Consider the following 16,623-nt stretch of genomic DNA (forward strand, 5'->3'; position numbering starts at 1 on the left):
TATCTAATACAAGCATTGAAGCATCTGAAAGTAAAAAGATAAATATAAAGTAAAAGAACATTGAACCTGGGATTGAGAGTCACTCCTAAAACTAAGAGAAATCCTAAATACTAATCCTAAGAGAGAGGAGAGAACCTCTCTCTCTAAAAACTACATCTACTCCTAAAATTGTGAATTTTGAGAGCCTTCCTTATGAATGGGTGCAGTCCCCCACTTTATAGCCTCTAATCTGTGTTTTTTGGGCCGCAAACTGGGTCAGAAACAGTCCAGAATTCGCTGGTTTCGAATTTTGCCACGCTGGATTTCCGTCATTGCGACGCGGCCGCATGGATCACGCGGTCGCGTTGCCTAGCATCAGGGAAACTATAACATATTATATATCAAATCGAAGCCCCGGACGTTAGCTTTCCAACGCAACTAGAACCGCATCATTTGGACCTCTGTAGCTAAAGTTATAGCCGTTTGAGTGCGAAGAGGTCAGGCTGGACAGCTTAGCAATTTCTCCAACTTCTTGTATTCCTTCCACTTTTGCATGCTTCCTTTCCATCCACTGAGCCATTCCTGCCCTGTAATCTCTGAAATCACTTAACACACATATCAAGGCATCTAATGGTAATAAGAGAGGATTAATATTAGCAAATATAAGTCCAAAGAAACATGTTTTCAATCAAAGCACATAATTAAGAAGGCAAATGTAAAACCATGCAAATAGTATGAATAAGTGGGTAAAGAGTTGATAAAATCCACTCAATTAAGCACAAGATAAACCATAAAATAGTGGTTTATCAACGCCTCAGCTGAAGAGGTAGTGGAAATAGAAGATGTTGAAGAGGAAGAGGACATACAGGACATGGCTGAAGAAGAAGAAGTGCAACCACGAGCAGAAGCACTAAAAGGCACAGACACTGCAAAAGACACCACTCCTATTCCATTTTCATAACTTGCAAGGAAGCCCAGGAAGCAGCTGGAACCTGATCCCAAAATGGTAGAGATATTCAAAAAGGTTGAGGTAACTATTCCCCTTTTTGATGTTATTCAACAGGTACCTAAGTATGCTAAGTTTCTAAAAGATTTATGTATACATAAAGACAAAATTAATGAATTAGAAACTATTCCCTTAGGAAGTTCCATATCTGCTTTAATGGGAGGTTTACCTGAAAAGTGTAGTGACCCAGGTCCTTGTATAGTTAATTGTACTATTGGTGGTATGATAATTTCTGAATGCATGTGTGATTTAGGAGCATGTGTAAGTATAATGCCTTTGTCTATATATGATGTTTTGAGGCTCCCTCCCTTAAAAAGGTCGGCAGCTCGTTTTGTGTTAGCAGATAAAAGCATTATTACAGTGGTTGAAGTTGCTGAAGATGTCTTAGTGGGCATTAAGGGACTCACGTTCCCCACTGATTTTTATATCCTGGAAATGCCCCAAAATGACTTAGACAAGCCATCATCAATTCTACTCGGAAGGCCATTCTTGAAGACCTCAAAGTTTAAATTAGATGCTTTTTCAGGAACGTACTCTTTTGAAATAGATGGCCGAGTAGTGATCTTCAATCTGAATGGAGTTATGAAGCATCCTCCAGAGGACCACTCTATCCTCAAGTGTGACATTATAGATGAAACCGTGGCTGAAGTTCACCAGGAGGAATTTGAAGAGAAGCACACAAGACAAGGCCCAAGTGTGGAGACATTCTCAGAGGACAATGGCAGTGCCTTACCACTGTTACCAGCTCCAGACAACCCAGAGCCTGAACATGATCAGAAGCAAGAATTAAAACCCCTTCCTCCACACCTCAAATATGCTTACTTTGAAGACAGGAAGAAGTTTCCGGTTATCATTGCAAAGGAACTCACTTCTCAACAGGAAGAGCAGCTACTTGGTGTGATGAGGAGGCACAAGAAGGCAATTGGTTGGAGTTTGGTAGACATAGTAGGCATCAATTCTCAAGTCTATGAGCATAGAATATTTTTAGAAGAAGGAGCAAGACCTGTCTGTCAACCCCAGAGAAGACTGAACCCCACTATCCTAGAGGTTGTCAAAAAGGAAGTGACCAGACTACTAGTGGCAGATATCATCTATCCTATCTCAGACAGTGAATGGGTAAGCCCAGTACAAGTGGTGCCAAAGAAGTCTGGAGTCACTGCAGTGAAGAATGAGCATGGAGAGCTCCTGACAACCAGAGTTCAGAACGCCTGGAGGGTCTACATTGATTACAGATGCCTCAACCAAGCAACCTGTAAGGATCACTATCCTCTTCCATTCATTGATCAAATGCTGGATCGCCTGTCAGGTAAATCGCATTATTGTTTCTTAGATGGTTACACAGGTTATTTCCAGATTCATATAGCTCCTGAGGATCAGGAAAAGACCACTTTTACATGTCCTTTTAGGACTTATGCTTACAAGAGAATGCCCTTTGGCTTGTGCAATGCACCAGCTACTTTCCAAAGGTGCATGATGAGTTTTTTCTCTGATCTTATTGAGGACTGTATGGAGGTTTTTATGGATGATTTTAGTGTTTATGGCGATTCCTTTAGCCTTTGCTTAGATGGTTTATCTAGAGTATTAGATAGATGTGTCAGTACAAACCTGGTATTAAATTTTGAAAAATGTCACTTTATGGTTAAACAAGGGATTGTACTAGGACATGTTGTGTCTAACACTGGCATTTCTGTAGATCCAGCAAAGGTAGATGTTATTTCTAGTTTACCTTACCCCTCTTCTGTGAGGGAGGTCCTTTCTTTCCTTGGCCATGCAGGTTTTTACAGGAGGTTCATTAAGGACTTCAGTAAGGTAGCACTTCCCTTATCCAGGCTACTACAGAAAGATATTGAGTTCGAGTTCAGTGAAAATTGCAAACAAGCGTTTGATAAGCTGAAGACAGCACTGACTCAAGCTCCAATTGTGAGAGGACCAGACTGGAGCCAACCATTTGAAATAATGTGTGATGCTTCTAACCATGCCGTAGGAGCAGCACTAGCTCAGCGTGAAGGTAAGGACCTTTTTGTTATTGCTTACGCGTCTAAAACTTTAGATGCCGCTCAGTCGAATTACACTACTACTGAGAAAGAGCTTCTTGCTATTGTTTTTGCTCTGAATAAATTTCGAGCCTATTTACTTGGTACGAAGGTAGTAGTGTATTCAGACCACGCAGCTCTAAAGTATTTGTTATCTAAAAAGGAGTCCAAACCAAGGCTTATACGTTGGATACTGCTATTACAAGAATTTGATTTGGAAATTAAGGACAGGAGTGGTAACTAGAATTTAGTGGCAGACCACTTGAGTCGCCTTGAGCACATTACAGATGACTCCACTCCTATAGCTGATAATTTCCCATTTGATCACCTGTAAGCAGTATCTGAGATAGTCCCTTGGAATGCACCTGCAGCTAATTATCTAGTTAGCCGCACTTTCTCTCCAAACTTTTCTAAGCATCAAAGAGACAAGCTGAAAAGCGAGTCTAAATATTATATATGGGATGACCCATATTTATGAAGATGTGGTGCTAACCAGATAATTAGATGGTGTATGCCTCAATCAGAATTCCAGTCCATCTTAGAGGCCTGTCATTCATCTGAGAGTGGAGGGCATTTTGGCCCTCAAAGAACTGCTAGGAAAATCTTAGACTGTGGATTCTGGTAGCCTAATCTTTTTAGAGACGCGGCTAAATTTTGTAAATCTTGTTTCCCATGCCAGAAATTTGGTAATATATCCAGGAGGGATGAGATGCCTCAACAGATTATGCTTTTCTGTGAAATTTTTGTTGTTTGGAGCATTGACTTCATGGGTCCATTCCCAAATTCTAATGGTTATTTCTATATATTGTTAGCTGTGGATTATGTTTCCAAATGGGTGGAAGCAATTCCTACCCACACTGATGATGCTAACACTGTTGTTTCCTTTGTGAGAAACCATATTATTTGTCGCTTTGGGTCACCACGAGCAATCGTGAGCGATCAAGGCACCCATTTTTGTAACAGGAGACTAACAGGACTAATGAAGAAGCATGGGATAATTCATAAAGTTGCAACAGCCTACCATCCTCAGACTAATGGGCAAGCCGAGGTGTCAAATAGAGAGATAAAATGTATCTTACAGAAGATAGTCAAACCTCATAGAAGAGACTGGAGCGCCGGGCTACAAGATGCACTCTGGGCATACACAACATCATACAAAACACCCATTGGGATGAGTCCTTTCCGCTTAGTTTATGGAAAAGCTTGTCATCTCCCTGTTGAAATAGAGCATAAAGCCTTTTGGGCAGTAAAGGAATGCAACATGGGAATTGAGAGAGCCGGAGCTGAAAGGAATTTGCAACTGCAGGAACTGGAAAGCCTTCGCCTAGAAGCTTATGAGAACTCACGACTATACAAGGAGAAGATTAAGGCTGTACATGATCAGCATATCAAGAGGAAAGAGTTCCAACCTGGGGACTTAGTCCTCCTTTACAAGTCTCGACTGAGGCTCATGCCAGGCAAGTTGAGATCAAGATGGGAAGGTCCATACAGAGTAGAGAAGGCCGAACCATACGGAGTCTATCACCTAAGTCATCCTTCAAGCTCTGAACCTATCAAAGTTAATGGACATCGTTTAAAGTTGTACCATGGCGAGAAGCTGAAGAAAAACAAGGAGCTCGAGATCTTCCTCTTGGGAGATCCCCACAAAGCCGAAGACTGAGCTAGTGGAGCGTCCAACTTGCGGACGTTAAAGCAAAGTGCTAGGTGGGAGACAACCCACCATGGTATGATCGTTCTTTTCTTTATTTTTAGTTTTCTTATTCAATAACTCTTCTCTTCATTAGTACATTTCGTGCGTCTGCATTTACATACCTTTATTTTAATTAAAAAAATAATAAAATAAAAAAAATTACGCGACGCGACCGCCTCATTGACGCGTCCGCGTCGCAAGGATCTGGGAGACAATAATAATATGAACAGAGAGTTACGCAGGAGCAGGGCTGGAGGCGTGCCAATGGCACAAATCGTCCCACGTGACCGCGTCGCCGATGCGACCGCGTCATATGGGAATAATGGCCTCCCACGCGACCGCGTGACTAGGATTTCGACGTCAAAGTGGTGCACCCCCGAAAGTTGTGCTAGAGTGGTGCTGGACTGGCGCTGGACGCACAGTCCCTCTCACGCAATCGCGTGCCCCGCGCGACCGCGTCATATCCTTCTGAAAGCCCACTCGCGTGATTGCATGCCCCATGCGATCGCGTCACCCAAAATTTGGCACTAATATGATTTTAAACAGAGAGTTGTGCGAGTGCGAGGCTACCCTCGAGCCAATAGCCAAAAATGGGTCACGCGACCGCGTCATTGAGTTTAAGCACAAGTCGCACGACCGTGTGCCCCACACGACCGCGTCGCTTGCGCCGCATAGTTTTTCCTAATTTTCCAATTATCATATCTTTTCTCCCCAAATCCTACTTTCTCTTTTCCCTCCTTATTTCTTCTCCCTTCCTTCCTCCCTTCTTCCCTCTTTCTCACCTTTTACTCTCTCTCACCCCCATTAACAAGGTTTTTCTTTCTCCTTCCCTCCTTACTTTTCTATTATTCTTCTTATTTTTATATGTCATCTTCTTTTCTTTTCTTTCTTCCTTCATTATTCATATTTTCTTTTTCTTTCTTTCTCCTTTTTACTTGGTGTTATCAATTTATGTGAGTCATTATTTATTTTTTTATATGCTTGTGAATTGTTCTAAATTTGTTTGACAATTATATATTGCTTTTTAAAAGGTTGCTTGCATGTTCAATTTAATACTTTCCTTACCCTCTTTCGCATGCATGCTACGTGTTTGTGAAAAAGCCAATATGGCATTATGCATTTTTCTATATTATCCTACTATTCAATGCTTGCTTTTCACAAATTTCCTTTACTATTGTATTAATTGAAATTAATTGTCAATACAAACGTGATGGTTTGTTACGAGTGATGCTTGATCTATGCTACTCATGCCCTTTGCCGGCATGCCAATAAACACCTTGCATTCACTTGTCATCATATGCACTAGCTATTTTCCATTAATAGGTTTTCACATGTACTCATGAGCGTGTGTTAACATCTTTTAACTTTTAATGTGCATTTATAACCATCCTTTTCCGTTCTCTTCCTTGCTCTATCTCTTTGAATTTAATTTACTTTCTCTTCCCTTTTTTCAGGATGGCCACCAAGAAAGGAAAAGAGAAAGCCATTCCCAAATCAACAGCAAGGAGAGGAACGAAGAGGGCATTAGTGGCAAAGCCTTCTTCAACTGCGGTAAAGCCCTCAACAAAGAAAATTAAGAGGATCATAAAGGTTGATGATAAAGAAAAGGCCTTCCCAGCAAAGGACACTGCGCGATTCCCCAATCGCTACTGTGAGCAGATGTTCCCCATCCTGGCAGAAAGGAGTTACAACAACGAATACCTTCTTCTCCTCCCGCCCAATATTGCTACCTTTGTTGAGCCGCAAATTGCCCAAAGACAATGGGGTTTCCTACAAAGACAGCCAAGGCAGGTCAATCTTTCTTGGGTAGTCGAGTTCTACTCCAACTTCCACCTGCCAACCCTGCAGTCTGTCTATGTCCGTCAGAAACAAGTCCCCATTACAGAAGAGGACATTCAAAAAGTTCTAAGTCTTCCCCCTATTCTAGAAGGATTGGATGCCTTTCAAGAAGCCGCACTCAAGCGCCAGCTGTACCAATTTGACTGGGACACTGTTCTCAAAGTTATCGCACTACCTGGCAGCAGATGGATCTACGGATACCATTGTACCCGCCCTAAGGAAATTTTGGCTTCAGCACTTACCTTGGAGGCTCGCGTATAGGCACAGATTATGTCCCATTACGTCTTTTCGAGCACTCACGAGTCCTCCTTCACTGCGGACATGGCCGTTCTACTATGGTGCATCCTTACAGATCAACTTCTGAATCTACCAAGACATATCTGGAATGCCATGGAACACGTACAAATTGCTGGCAACTTACCTTTTCCAGCCCTGGTCTCAGATCTTGTCTCAGCAGCCGGAGTCTCCTATAGAGCTGGGGACACCAAAGCCATGCTTCCACGGGATGATCAGTATGTCCCCAACGGGAAGTACCTTAGACTTCCAGCAGCCACTATCAGCCAGCCTACTGAACCAGTTGAAGACATTCCTTCTTCAACACCACAAGCACCTACAATAGCCCAACTGCTCCAGCAGATACTTGAAAAGTTGGATCGGCATGAACAGAAAGCTAAGCTGAGAGAGCGCCGTAACAAGTGCCGATTCACATACCTCAAGGAGCTGATCATGGGAAATTTCAAGTACTCAGATACCCCAGACTCCACTTCCTTTACCAGTACAGGGAGCCATAATGGTCCCGACTGCGGAGATACTGCTACCAGCCCACCTTTGTTCTTGACAGATGGCACCGAGGACGGTGCAAAGCCTTAAGTGTGGGGAGGTCGGTCAGTACCTGACTTCCGGAGGTAATCTCTCTTCCCTAGCACCAATAAATTAGGATATTTAGTTAGATTTTTCTTTTGTAGAATAGGATAAATTGCATAGTAATAGATTAGTTGCATGCATGTTCTGCTTGATTGAAAAGACAATAAGTTTCTTCTAAGACCCTATCTTTGGAACAAAATTTCACTAATTTTAATTAAAACTTTTATGTTAAATTTGCTTGAAGTTGTATTTGGAACATGATTTTTGAGCCAAAGAACACACAACCTATGAGATTTGAGCCTAATTACATGGTTACATTATTTAACCATAAATATTTTATTCTTGTGTGTTTACTTCTCTATGATTGTAATCTATATTTTGTTTCATCCTATATGTCCAATGTTTATTATATTTATATGTTTGCATATGATTGAGGCCATTATTTGTTTATCTCACTTATCCAAATAAAGCCTACCCTTTCAATTACCTTTGTTAGCCACTTTGAGCCTTTAAATCCCATTTGTTCTATATTTTACTACATTACTAGCCTTAAGTAGAAAAACAATTATATATCCCAAATTGAATATTTGGTTAGCTTAAGATAGAATTGTGTGTGTTATCCAAGTATGGAAAATTGTGGAAACAAAAGATAATAAGGGAATGAGTCATGATAATATTATGGGAATTTGGATACCTACTCATGTGAAACTATAAGAATTAAAAATCTATGTACATTGATAAGCTATGTTATTTTTTTTATGTTTCTATGTTTTTTAAAAAAAAATCCAAAAATATTCCACAAATAAATAAGGGGACAAAAATTACCCCAATGTTAAATTAAGAATAAAGATCAATTCATGTATGATAAAATCAAAATAAAAGGTTGAAACATGAGTATGGAATGTGAAAGGAAATTTCTGGGTAGCTAGCTATGAATTCTAAAGTTATATAGAATATATATAGGTTATGTTAAAGCTTGGGTTAATTAAAGATTCAAGTTATAAGCTTACTTAGCCATATATATATCCTTACCCTCACCTTGACCCCATTACAACCTTGAAAAGACCTCATGATGTTTGTATTGGTATATTAAATGTTGTTGATTGGTTAGGAGAAGAACAAAAATTAGAGAGCATGATTAGAGAAGGATAGAGTGATGACCCTATACACTAGAGAGACTAGAGTGTACATACATTATCAGTGAGGGTTCCATGCTTGAATTTCTATGTTTCCTGCTTTCATGAGCTATCTTCTTGCGTTTTTATCTGTTCTTACTGTAAAAGAATTGAGTTAGTGGAATTTGATTTGTAATTGCTTTGAAGAGCTTACTTACTTTTGATCAAGTGGACAAAAAAAATCATATAGTTGCATTCACATATATAGGTTGCATTGCATTTCATAGGTTTTACATGTTCTTACTCATTCATTTTATCTCCTTCAACTAAGCATGAGGACATGCTAATGTTTAAGTGTGGGGAGGTAAACCACTATTTTATGGTTTATATTGTATTTAATTATGTGGTTTTATCATGATCCTTACCCACTTATTCATTAAATAAGCATGCATTTATAATTCCTTCCTAAAGTTATTGCATCATTGAAAACTTGCTTCCTAGAGACTTTTAATTATGTATTTTATTTCTCCTTTATTCCATTCAATGTCGTGATCTGTGTGTTAAGTGTTTCAGGCTTTATAGGGCATGAATGAGTTGGAGATTGGAGAGGAAGCTTGTAAAAATGGAAGGAACACAAGGAATTGAGGAGATGACCAGCGAGAAGTGACGCGGCCGCATAGATGACGCGACCGCGCGGCATGGAATAGCACAAGCGACGCGGCCGCATAGATGACGCGACCGCGTGGCAAATCCCTTACTAAGTAAGGGAAAGTCAAACAAGTTGGAATGCTGTTTCTATCCACAAGTTCCAATCCACTCTTGGGAGGATTGGTGTGAGTGACTAGAGAGCAATCCAACAAGAATAGGGCTTCCAGCTAATCAACTCCTAGTCAAGGCTTTTATTTAAATTTATATAAATTCTCTAATTTAATTTTCTGCCATTCAACTCAAACCTTTTTGAAAACATCTGATTAATAAAACAGCACACTTTTCTGCAACTCGTTGGGAAACGACCTGGGATCCATACTCCCAGTATTTTAATTTTAATTTTTGTGACACCCTTCTAAATTGATAAGCAGATTTCTGGTTGGTTGAGAACTATACTTGCAACGCATATTTTATAATCATTCTTAACTCGCCAATTTCCGCTCGCATCATGCACATAAGTTGTTGACGGGTCCAAAAAATTTGAACTGGGCCAATCAGTGGAGCGAATGGTTTACTTTGTGGCAAAACAGACAATGGAATGTGCTTATTACTGAGTTTGATGAAAATTTTGAGCCATCGTATGAGTACATTGATTGGAACTATCAAGAATATGTCGATCACTTACAGTTGTCTGCTCGATTGCCTCAGCCACCACCACAACCATGTCTGCCATCACCACCACTAGTGACACCATTACCACCGCCACCACCACCACCACCACAGTCATATCCCCTGTCACCACAATTGCAGGAAAATGAGGTTGGATGGTCTCCAACCAATCATCAAATGGAGCTACTGATGAGTCCATATTTTACGATATATTTTGACTTAATTGGGATAGATTTCATCACATAAACCTACACTTAAGCACCAAAATAGCATACTTTTGTGATTTCTCCCTAATTTGGACTTAAATGTGAAAACGTGTGATTTTTTACTTAAATTAGTGATTTTTAATTCCATTTTTATGCCATTTGATACCGTGATATGTTTTGTGAGTGATTTAAGGTCTTTTAGGTGAGAATGGGTTGATGGAAAGTGGAAGAAAGCATTCACAAGGGAGAACACTTGAAGAAAACAAAGGAGAAGCACTCACTGATGTGTGTGTGTGCACAACTACTTGTGCGTATGCACAGGAGCCAAATTCAGCAGAGTGTGTGTACGCACACACCTGTGCGTACGCACAGGACCCTGCACGTGGTTTCATTAATGAAACACGTGGCTCGCAATTTCTGAGGGCTTTTGGCCCAATTTTTGAAGGCTTGATGCTGAATTGAAGTGCTATATCAAAGAGAATTGAAGACATATGTAGGGATCTCACTTAGATTAGGTTTTACTAAGTTTTTATTAGTTAGAAAGCTTCCCATAAGAGTAGGAGTAGTGTAGAGTAGAAAATTCTCTTAGGGTTTATTTCAATTTCCATTATAGCATTTTATAGCAAGCTTTGATTTTGGATTTTGCTTCTTTAATTGTAAGTACTCTCAATTTCCTCTTTAACTACATCATCTTTACTTTCATTTCCTTTGGTTCAAGTTACTTTGCTCATATTTGCAATTTTGAGTTCCTTGAAGTTTTGATAGATGAATTTAATGCTTTATGCTTCCTCTATGCTTGTTTGATTGTTTATTGTTGATTTTGTGATTAGTTGGTTATAGTTTTCTAATTTTCCTTCTAATTTCTCAGGTTTTGGTTTTATGCCCACCAAGTGTTTGTGAAAATGTCACTTGGCAATTTTGAGTAGATTTTCACACCTTGGCTTGGGATTTGAGTTCCTAGGATACTAGAGTCATAATGTTCGACATTTAGTGGTAATTCTTGGGGAGTTAGTTGACTCTTGTTTCCATTAAAGCTAGCTTTTTATCAACTAGTTTAGTAAGTTAGCTAGGACTTATGAATTAAGGTCAATTATGCTTGCTTGACTTACTCCTCGATGTTTGGGGTTAACTAAGCGAGATTAACTCATGATAATTACCATAGTTGTGGTTATGGCAATGATAGGATTCCTTAGATCCTCGTTCCCAAGTCAAGGCTTTTTATGCATTTATAGCATTTTCACTAGTTTTAATCTTATCTCCTTTTTTACTTGCATTAATTTCAATTTTGATTATCTCTTTGTTCTTTTATTTCTTAAGTTCTTTTAATCTTTTATTCTTTGATTTCAAAACCCCTTTTTTCCACAACCAAAAGTGTGACACTTCAATTGCATCCCAAGGGAAGACGACCCGAGGTTGAATTACTCTCGGTCTAGGTTTATGTTTTGTATTTGAATATCTAAAATTTGATGTTGAGAGTTAGTTGTTGATTTGGCTATACTTGCAACGAAGTGATCTTATTTTGAGAAATTCTAGATCAACACTAATGCTCTCTCTATCAAGTTTTTGGCGCCATTGCCGGGGAGTGCAATTGAGTGCTAGTTTTAGGTTGTTGTAAATATGTTAATAGCGTAAATAGCACTTTTTGGTTGTTTGTTTGCTTTTGTTAGTATGTTTTGTTCATACTTTCTTTATGACTTTTTCATACCATTACCCTAATGCACCCCAATGGAACCCAAACACTTACCTTTCTAGTCACCAATTCTATGCACCATCACCTCACTACATACAAAACCAAGATCCTTACCCTCATGAATTTGATTGTCAACCTTCATCACCTCCAATTCTGTCTTCATCTATGGATCAAGCCACACAAGAAGCGCTTTTCATGATCATTCAAGAACAACAAGAGTTTCGGAAGAAGCAATAGCAAGTCATGTCGACCTTGGCGAAAACTCTTGACCGATTAGCTTCATTGTGCTCAAACCATACTCAAGAGGCTTTTTTAGTTGAATGTGAAGAACCAAGCTCAAGCGCGAAGTGTGGAGTGAACGAAGAATTGCAAATCAAGAAGAAGATGTCAAGTTACAACATGAAGTACAAGAAGAGGCACTTGGAGAATTGGTGGGAATTGATCAAGAGGATTCCATCTTTCAAGATTTTTTGTCCAACTTGGTTAATCCCCTTAATGACCTTCATGAGCCACCCGTGTTTAAATTTGAAGGAGATGTTGATGTGGACTTCACACGACATCCAATTTTTGACTTGAGTGATGATGAAGAAGATTTTAAGGATGTTGAGGAAGATTTTAGCTACCAAGAAGTGAAGATATTTGTGCAAGAGCGACTTGAGTGGGTGAAGATTTCTCTAACAAGCTTTCTAGACCCACATCAATATGCCATCTTAGAAATAGATCATCAAATTCTAACCCTTTTTGGAGTAGTGGATGATGGAGAGAAGAATGTTAATCGGCAAGCAAATAGAAAGTTCATCAAGAAATCCAATTCAATATTTGGAGCTCAATTATGGTGCAAGAGTTAATTTAGTGGATTCCAAGGAGTGTACAAGTGTGTCAATGGTGATTCAAGACAAAGTTCATCTAAGTGCAACAATGAAGATCAACAAGAAGATGAACAAGAGACTAGAATATGGGATCCGGGCATTGGTTTCAAGACTCAATACTTATGGATCCTAGTTGCTAGTTTGGAATCTCTCAAGAGTTTGATGCAATTCATTTGGAACCTCGGAGGTCAAATCAAGAGCAAACTTGGTTGGAGATTCAAGGAGGAGTGGAAACACAAGCCGCCCTAACGAGAATCTCCTCACCAAGTCCAACTTAAGAACTTTAAATCAAAGTGCTAGGTGGGAGACACCCCACTATGGTAATATCCTTCTAACTTTCTCTCTTTTAGTTTTTATCTATTGAATAATTAGTTATTTTGCTTGGTTGGTTAGTTTTATTTTGATGTTTGTTGGGTAATTTTAGTGGAATAAAATGTTTTGGGAGTTTTATGGTGTTTTGGGACTTGAAACCCTGTTTTGGATGTCATGATTAGTGCCTTAGAGGCATAATTTTTGTTGCAGAAACAGAGTCCTATGCGTACGCACAGCATCGTGTGTGCACACACTTCCCCTATTTTTTTCGTTCCCTGTGTGTACGCATAGCTTTGTGCGTACGAACACCCCTTAACATCCACTCTATCCACAGTGCTCGCACACCTTGTGCGTGTGTACCCCACCACCTTTTCTCCCTGTGCGTTCGCACATCACGCGTGCGTATGCACACTTCACCCTGTTTTAAAAAAAAGAAGAAGAGAAAGAGAGAAGTCGTCCCTGTGCGTGCGCACAGCCTTGTGCGCACGCACCTCATTTAGCAACCCCTCTGCTCGCGCACACGCATAACCTGTGCATGGGAACATCCCCTTTTTTCCCTTCTGTGTGCCCGCACAGGCCTTGTGCACACGCACAGGCCTAGTTACCCGTTCTGTCTGCAGCACCCGTGTAACAACCCTGATTTTCGAGTATGCGAGATCTTTTCTGAAGGCACGGATTTTTCCAGAAGATCAGTAAAGGAAACACCTCTTATATATCATAAAGTATCTCAATCCTCATTGTTATTATGTCATCCTTAAACTAGAACCTTTTCTGAGGCAAGCTCGATAACGCAATCATGAAGAACCTAGTTTTTGAACCGTATCATTTAGGAGTTTTGATTCTAGTTTTTGTAAATAGTCTCAGTTTGACGAACCGGACTCGATTCATGAGAGAAGAGAGATAATAGTATAATATTAGTATTAGATTAGTATTGGAATATTCTTGAATGATATTATAAGGTTACCTGGTCTGTTTTAGGTAAAAACAGGAAATCGGTTTAACCAGGTTTACGGTTTACTGGTGCAGCTTAGCACCAGCACTCTCTGATGACTTTAGCAATGCTAAGGCCTCATCATACATATTTTATTCTTACAATAAATATGTTACTAGTGTCATTTATGCTAGTAGCTCATAAAATAATTTTAGAGATGTTTTTACGAGTGTTTCGATACACCTAGTTTTAGTAGTTGTACATCAAAGATATTTTAATATTATTTTAATCCACCTCCAAACCAACCAATCACAACTCACCTTACACCCCCAAGACCTCCAAGGCTGTCTCATTTCCTCATTTTGGCCAAAAATAACGAGAGAAAAGAAAGAAACTTTCATGAACACTTAATCTTCAAAGCTTGATTTCTTCTGAACTAAAATGCAAATCAAAACTCTGATTTCACCAAAATGATCCTCTCTTCTTCCTCTACATAACCATATAACATATCAAGGCTGGAAATAAGGTGAGATGGCTGTCTCCCTCCCTCTTCAATTCGGTTTTCAAGGAAACATACTTAAACAAGTGTTTTCTTGATGTTCTTCCTTAGATCTATTGCTTAGCTTGACTTGTGGGCCAAAGATCTTTGATTTCCTGCATGTTTAAGGTGAGGATAACCTTCCTAAGATGCTGCTGAAGTTCGTTTAGTTGATGGTTTAGAGTTTTAAAGTTGTTCTTGATGTGTTTTAGGAGGAAAAAGTGCTTTAGGAACACTTCAAAGAGTAACCGGATTTGGAGCAGCAAATCAAGGTAGGGTTTGACGAAATTAATATTGATTATTTGTGTTTGAGTTGTGTGAATGTTGTAAGATTTGACTGTGATAAAAATTGGTTGCATATATGATTGATTCTTGGTGAAAATTTGGTGAAATTTTGATGAAATTTGATGAAATTCAAGCTTTAGAGTTCATGTTCTTGGAGCAGCTGGAAAAATGAAACCTTAGGCTTAAATTGAGGTTCAATTTGTGTTGAAATCATGTGGAAAAGATGGGGTTTTAGTGACTGGAAATTTATTATGAATTATGGTAAAAATTGGTTGCTGAAAAGACTGAAAAACGGGTAAAAACAGAGAAAGAATCTAAAAAATTTATGAAGAACACGAAGAACACTTTGAGTGTGATGAAGAACAATGAAGAACAGGTTTCAGATCTTTAAAAGGGCAAGGAAGTAATTATTTTGGTGTTTGAGGGGTTATTTGGTAATTTTTGAAAGTTATGGTGGTTAAAGTAGAAATATTAAGAGTTACAGGTGGTAAAAAGTGAATTTTAAAGGTTAAAGGTAAAGATAAGGTAATTTTCGAAAATTTAATGATAAAATAATAAAAATAATAAAATAATACAAAAAAGGCAGTTTTCTGTAAAAGCTTTAGAAAGACAACTTTAAGTGTAGAATCTCATAATTACCTTCATAAAACACTTAGAGAGTGGTAATAACATGTTAGTGAGGCAAAGATAAAGGAAAGATAAGAAGTTAAAGAAAAGATAAAAACCAAAGAAAAGTCTGTAAAGTTTTAATGACAGAAAAACAGACAGAGACTAGTGAACAAACTAGGGCAACATAGTTAGTCCTTGAGTTGCGACTAGGGTTAGGTATTATATGAAAAGTTAAAATGTCTCAGTATAGACTTAATGAACCTATACTTGGGACAGGCTAACTATTCATACCGAAATTTACATAAGCTTTAAATACATACGTTAAACAGAGAAATCAGAGCAGAGTAGAGAGACACAGAGAATAGAATAATCAGAGCAGAGTAAAGAGACAATGAGAAAAGAGTAATATAACAAAGAGAATAGAGGAGAAGAGTATAAGAATAAAGAGTTAAGCCTTGCGGCATGATGTTCTGTTGTATGTTCATCTACTGCGTTTCCATTGGCCCTAGAGGTCCTGTAGGCCCAAGTTCACCTACAATGAGTTGTTATTCCTGTAGGCCGAAGTTCACCTGCAGTGAATATCAATTGTGTATCTCAGGGAGTTTCTCCTGTAGGCCGAAGTTCACCTACAGAGAGTTGTGATACCTGTAAGCCGAAGTTCACTTACAGTGGCGTTATTTCTGTAAGCTGAAGTTCACTTACAGAGGTGCTATTTCTGTAGGCCAAAGTTCACCTACAGAAAGCTATTTGCTGCGTATTGATCTCGGGTATAACCCACGAACTGAGGATCTTTGTTTTGTTTGTGTGTTGATCTCGGGGACGCCCACGAACTGAGGATCATTGTTTCCCTTTGTGCGTATATTATGGGGTCGAGCTTTGTGCCGACTGCCGGTAGTCATGAAGGAGTGGTATTTTTACCACCGACACATATGCACTAAGGACACAAAGGGAAACCATATCTAGGACTTGTTCCTAGGTAATGTCGGGCTGCAGGGTGTAAACCGACACGTGAGCTCATGGCCTGCATAGGACAGACATGCATCATACTTGGTTGTGCGTTTCCTCTGTTATGATTATTGAATGAATGTATGCTCTGTTTGTTTGTATTCTATTCTTTGTATTTTCATTTTACTTTCTTGTATTCTTTTGTTTGTGTTTTGCTTTCTGTTTCTCTATTTTCTCTATTTATCTATATCTTCTATTCACTACTTCTCAGTATTTTGCTATTCGTTTGCTAAACAACACAGTATTAATGAACTTAACTAATAACCCCGGCCCTACTAAGAACTCCCAAGTTCTTACCCCTTCTCTCTCCCTTCCCCCTTCAGATGGAAACAAGA

The sequence above is a fragment of the Arachis ipaensis genome, chromosome B9 (genome assembly GCF_059453495.1).
Source record: "Arachis ipaensis isolate K30076 ecotype BB chromosome B9, ASM5945349v1, whole genome shotgun sequence".
NCBI classification, from domain to species: domain Eukaryota; kingdom Viridiplantae; phylum Streptophyta; class Magnoliopsida; order Fabales; family Fabaceae; genus Arachis; species Arachis ipaensis.